Source organism: Carettochelys insculpta, chromosome 1, assembly GCF_033958435.1.
Source record: "Carettochelys insculpta isolate YL-2023 chromosome 1, ASM3395843v1, whole genome shotgun sequence".
NCBI lineage: Eukaryota > Metazoa > Chordata > Testudines > Carettochelyidae > Carettochelys > Carettochelys insculpta.
The window spans coordinates 342,950,936-342,957,448 of record NC_134137.1 but is presented as its reverse complement, the minus strand read 5'-3'; the positions used below and the strand labels follow the sequence as shown (position 1 = coordinate 342,957,448).

The window sequence follows — 6,513 nt, the reverse complement described above, 5'->3', positions numbered from 1 at the left end:
CCTCACCCCTCCAGGGACTCAATGGCCAGGATCCCCATTGCCCATGCCCACCCCTTCCTCCATGTGTCTGGAGGCCCCACCAGAGCCAGGCCGAGGCCCGTGGCACAGGGAGGTAATGGCGTGGCTCGGGCGCAGTCCCTGTGCCTGTGCCAGGCTTGGCATGGAGGGCAGGGGGCGGGACTGGGGGCTCCGCCTCCACTTGACCAGCCCTGGCCAGCAGAGTGTGGGGCAGGTGGATGAGGCTGGCTGGGGGGAGGTGGGGAGGGAGCAGGGCCTTGAGGTCGGCATACTTGTTGGGGGGTGATATGGGGAAGGGCAGAGGGCTGTGGGATTGTGGCGGGGGACTGCTGGGAGGGAAGGGGAGGGATGCATGGGCGAGAGGGGCGTGGGGGACAGTGCTTGGGCAATGGGGGTGTGGGTGCGGGAGTGACCCACAATGGAGCGGTGGCAGAGGCCAAGTGGCTGACCGTGGCCTGGGTGAGGGTGTCCAAGTTGCACCCTACCTGGTCCCATGCCTGCTGCTTCATGGCAAGCCACTCCCACACGACGCCTGTCAGCTCCCTCAGGGTGGCTGTGTGGGCTGTTTCCCCTGCCTCCTCCTCCCTGGCCTGGTGTCACCAGTGGAGGGACTGGCGGCGGCCCCACACTGTCCCTGTCCAAGGCCTGGGCTGATCCCCCTCACCCTCTGTGGTGGGGGTCCCGGGGGCCCATCGCAGGGCTGGTCCAGCTGCTGGCTGCTGGAGCTGTGGAGACAAAAGGGGAGAGGAACAGGACATAAGTCCCAGTGAGGGACCCCCTGAACCCTTTCCCGTCCCTCCCACCTCATCTCGGCGGTCCTGCAGAGACCGCACCCAGGGTTTCCCATCTGGGCTGTGGGAGCGCTGGCTCTCCCCTGCCTCCTTTGGTCCTTCTGTGGCCTGATGGCCCATGGTACTGTCTTGCCTGCATGGTGCTGGGTGCCACACGTCAGTTCTGTGAAGCCAGGGCAGTGGGGACATCTGGCCCGCCCATGCCCTGAGGCTGATATACCTGCGCGCCCCCTTCCCTGGCCCCACAGCCACCAGCACGCATAGTGCATACCTGTGGGTCCCTCCAGGAACTTGGGTGAGGCGTGGCTGGAGGGGGCCAGGTTGGATGGGCCCTAGGGAACGTTAATGACTAGGGCCTCCTTGCTCGAGCCCTCATCATTGCTGGTGTCCTGAATCCGTCGGGGGTGCCTGCGGGTAGCCAATAGTCTGGGCCAGTCCTCCCCCTTGGTCCCCATCCCTGTCTCCTCCAGCTCGGTTGGGGGTTTGGCAATGTCCAGGTACACAGCCGGGTGTCCCGCCTCCTTGGGCCCAAGGTGGTGGTTGAGTTCTTGTTAGTAGGGGCAGCTGGTGGTGCTGCCCCTGACCACCCAGGCGTGTCCTGAGCCCAACAGTACGCCTGCCAGGGCTCCTTCACTGTCAACCTCACCTGGTCCGGGGTCCGGGTGGGGTGACCCCAGCCAGTGAGGCCCTTGGCGAGGTGCTCGAAGGTGGGCGTGTTTTGGCACCAGACCCCCGTCTGCTGCAAGACCTCCTCATCTGCCCAGGTCATATCTGTAATTTTTCAATACAGATTGCTTTCATGTATAGTTTCTCCAGTAGCAAGCAGTTGCTTCCATTTTACTACATTCAGGAATAGTTATAGAACTGACACAAACATTTAAACTGGATACTCATTATTTAAAAGTCATGGAAAAGTGACAAATGCTGTATTTTCTTTAACCACATGACAAGAGCATGGTGCTCACTTAGCTATTTATTGACAGAGAAAATACTTATTTTACATTTTATTTAGTGCTCTGGAGTAGCTAGATTACAATATTATTAGAAATGAGTCTGAGGCAAAACAGTGATTTGAAATATCTCCAAATGTCTGGGCTTGAGGGGAAGAGGTGCTGAGGATCTGCACTAGATATAAATTTCACAGGTATATCTCAGATGAGTCAAACAAAAGCCCCAAATTCAAACCCTTTTCTATCAAGCACTAGAAGTTTAATATTCAGGCCCCTCTCAAGAGATCACTGGAGGTCACTTTTTTAGTCCTTAAGGAAATATGTCCCTCCATTTCTGTCACTAGTCCCCATGTCTAAACACTTCCCATGTTCAGCTTAGCTGCAGGTAAACGTGAATGATCTTTTCATTCACAGGCTGGTTAGTGGAGAATGAGAGAGACAAGGTGGGTGAGTGAAGTAATACCTTGTGTGTCTAATATTCTGGAACTGACATGACTGCAGAAACATTGTGTACAATAACGGGAAATAAGACAGGCTGATACTTTTTTTTTAAATTATTTTATTCATCTGGTGTCCAAAGGTCACATGAACAGTTTTATGTGATCCAGTACCTACTGTATGTAGAATTAAAGATAACATCCTTTATAGACCAGATATATGTGTAACCATTTTCAGTGAAACTATTAGCCAATATTTACATTATTTATTCCAATAGAAAGGAAAGTTGCTGACAGTCATTCCCCAGAACCTTTAACATGGGAACAAATATTTCCAGCTACAACTGGAATCCCATCAAAATCAATGGGAGTTTTGCTACTGACTTCAATAGGAGCAAGGTCAGACTCATAATTGTACTAAAAAGCAAATACTAGTACTCTCCAAAGTGATCTTTCTACTCCTGTAATTCAAGTGTATAATCATCAGGGAGGTGCAGACTGTCTGGGGCGGTGCACAGAATGACATGCCTAGAGTCACCATCTGGTGTGAGGCCAGAAGGTAGTTTGATGGTGGAAGACAGGTGGGTGGGAGGGTTTGGATCGTGTTGGAGTCCAGAGACTGAGGACAGATGGGAGAGATTTCATTAAGGAGGAATTTTGTTATTCCATTTGAGGGTAGAATATTCTGGCCAGAGGAAGTACACCTTTTGGAAAGAGAGGTGTGCAAGATAACTAAGGACCGTGTGACCCTGAATTTTGCAGTCATCTCTCCATTTTATTGTTACCACACGTATTGTTGGTAACTCTGATTTATTGTGTCATGTCTCCCATTAGTTGGAAACACTTCATGACTTGGAATACGCCTGTCTTTCTATCTCATGGGGCCCTGAGCACGTTAGGAGCACTGTGATCAAATAAAACAAGAAGCCCTGTGGCACCTTATAGACTAACAGATATTTTGGAGCATAAGCTTTCGTGGGCAAAGACCCACTTCATCAGATACATGAGTGGGATGCACCTGATGAAGTGGGTCTTTGCCCACAAAAGCTTATGCTCCAAAATATCTGTTAGTCTATAAGGTGCCACAGGACTTCTTGTTGTTTTTGAAGATACAGCCTAACACAGCTACCTCTCTGATACTTGTGATCAAATATAAATTCATGCTTTTTACACACAACACGTCTGACCCAGCATATATAGCCTCTCTCTTCAGAACACAATTACCGAGTGTGCATCCCATTCTTTCCTATCTGTGACACATGATGAGATCCCTTTCAAGTTGGATAGATTTGTAGTCACCTCAGCTGTCAGTAAATAGCTAGAATTCCACAGGAGCATTAACCTGCCACGCCAGCATTCCATACGTATGTGAGCACTCTCTCTCTATTTTTCAATTTCTAAATTAGGCATTCTAAATATTAGGCAGCAGCTGCTGCTCAAAAATATGGAGAAAACTCATTCAACAAGAAACTGAAACTATGCAAACAATTCAAGAAATTGGACTGGAAACCAAAACACGCAATAAGACTCAAATGCTTCCACACGGAAACAATCCAAAACAGGCAATAAAAAGACTTGCATAAACCAAATAATGAAAAATATCCTGATGAAATATATACGGACCCTGCTGGAAAGTTAATGTACACTTTAACGTATTACATGTAGTGCTTTCACTATTTCTGCAGCTATTTGTATGCACTTTCAAACCAAGATGGAAACAGTAAAAGAAACACTCAACCTTTCTCAAAGTTTAATATTATACACACTGTATATGGATTCATTTTGGATGAAATCCAGGCCCCACTGAAGTCAATTAGAATTTTGCCATTGACGTTAATGGAGCCAAGTGTTCACCAGGCTGCAGGGGAAGGGTTATAAAATAGTGCCAGAATCTGCCGACTGGGGAAATGAACATCCCAAAGTTAAATCATTTTGTTTTCGCAAAGAGCATTGTTTTGCAATGGAAAAGAGATGAACTATAATCAATGATTTGATTAGTTTATTATTTTTACCATCTTTTAATAGTACATCTGGAGGTGAAAGACCAACTTGGTGCCCTTCTTCAAAGGAGTCTCCATGTGATGCTCGAAGATTTAACTTTGAGGTATTTCTGCTATCTGTGAGCAGGCTCTAGCACTATTTCACAATATTTCTAGCTATGGTCTGGGGAAGGGTTACTGCCACGTGAGGTAAGAATGGTTGCCATATGAGGAGAGGTTAATAAGACTGGGACTTTTTAGCTTGGAAAATCCACAACTAATAGGGAATATGTTAAAGGGCTATAAAATCATGACTGGTGTGATGAAAGTAAACAAGGAAGTGTTATTTAATTCTCCCCAGAACTCAAGAACTAGGAGCCGCTAAATGGAATTCATGGGCAGCAGCTTTAAAGCAAACAAAAGGGAGTATTTTTTCACACAACAAAGAATCAGTCTGTGGAACTCTTTCCCACAGGATGTTGTGAAGGACAGGACTATAACAGGGTTCAGAAAAGAAGCAGATACGTTCATTGGAGATAGCTCCACCAATGGCTATTAGCCAGGAATGGCAGGGATGATATTTTTAGTCTCTGATTGTCAGAAGCTGTCAATGGGGGACTGGAGATGGATCAGCTGATTAACCTCTTATGTTAATTCCCTCTGGTGCACCTGGTGTTGGCCCCTGTCAGAGGGCAGAATACTGGGCTACATGGACCTTTGGTCTAACTCAATATGGCCATTCATATGTTCTTGCTGTCCTTGGTGGCACTCTGCCCTCCTTCCCTACATTTTGCATTGAACCCTTACAAGAGAGGGGTGTTAGAAGTAACTGATTCTAGAAGCTCCATTGTGTGGCAAAATTTCTCAGAGCAAGGAATAGACCATGCTACGGAGAATAGCTATTCCCAGCTTCTCTTCATCCTGCCCAAGCAATGCCCTTTTCGATTCGTGAACTCCAGACTAAGAAGAGAGGAGGTTTGTGTGGTCTGTATAGGAAGGGTGGCATGCAGTTTCATTTACATCTAAAGGGAAGGAAAGAGCAGTGATGCTGTTTATAAACATTTTCCAAATAATGCTGTGGGTAGTCAAGCATGCATGTTTGACTCAAGTATCTCCTTGTGATTTAAAGGTATTATCTTGTAATTTGCTTTCTGATGTATTAAATAGAGAGATAAAGACTCATGTCCTCCAATGCATCAAAGCTCTACGCAGTGTATTGGGCCTCAAAGGTGGCTTAAGCCACAATACATCTACGCTGCAGATTGTAGTATGGGTAGGTGTAACTGGGCTAGCTTTCATCTATCAGGCCTGGGTAGTAAATACAGCGAAGCCACAGGAACATGGACACTAGGGTGAGCCAGCTAGTCTGCAGCAGACTTGTAGTCAGGCAGTTAGCCTGCACTGAACCATGCACCACCATGTCCTCACCACTTCCGTTCCGTGTGTGGATATGCTTCCCTGTACTGCAATCAGAGCTTCATTTGCAGAACATATGAATCCTTAAAGACATCCATATGCTGCTCCCAGGTGTGGGACTCCTGTGGGATATCTCTGTTCTCTGGCAGAAATGAAGGCAACTTTCATGCTTTTTTTAACTCATGCTAGGTTTCAATAACTTCCTATGGGGCATTGGTCTGGCAGGGTTCATGGGATGAAGCACTCTCCATTACGCTCCTGCACACCTCTGGAAGATGTTCCATGCTGGGGAGGCATTGAAAGTAGAACGTAGAGGTAGCTATGCAACTTCCGCTACAGAAGGGGAAATCCTAGCTGTCATTTATGTCAGTTGGAAAGTAACTTTGGATTGCTCTGGTAATGTACAGTAGCTATAGTTTGGTCCAGATCTTGTCCAAAACCACATCTGTCTAATATGGCTTCAGAGGATAAACAATATCTATACATTAGTATGGGTTAAGAGGAGAAATACACCGAGGCTGTAATTGTTAATGTTATTTCTTAAAAGAAAAAAACAAAAAGGCAAATTGGTCAGTACTTACATATTGTAGAAAGGCCAAAGAGTGGCATCCATCATGATTTTTGGATCCCCTTTTACTTTCAAACTACATTGCCATGGCACATAATAATCTAAATCATAAATATTGTTTGGCAAGCCTCTTGGTAGTTTGTATGTGGTGGAACATTGGTACTGCTTCTCAACTCTGTTAGCTGATTATTAACTCTTCTGAAAACTGAGACTAGATAATTTGCATTGCAAAATGAGTTCCCAGTAAGACTCTGAGATGCCAAAATACATAGTCATAGTTTTCATCAGAATCCCTCTAATTTGCTTGTATGTTTGCTAGTCCTGTTACTAGTGCTCTACCAATATCATTTATTT

General features: G+C 46.3%; 1 long non-coding RNA gene across 1 annotated transcript; it reads right to left on the bottom strand.

The window, feature by feature from the left end:
- Positions 1-732: 732 nt before the first annotated feature.
- Positions 733-6,289, bottom strand: LOC142007475 (uncharacterized). Its single transcript, XR_012643945.1, has 3 exons — positions 6,173-6,289; positions 1,456-1,580; positions 733-743 (listed from the first exon to the last, which is right to left on the bottom strand). It is a non-coding gene; the product is annotated as an uncharacterized LOC142007475 (long non-coding RNA).
- Between the last annotated feature and the right edge of the window lie 224 nt (positions 6,290-6,513).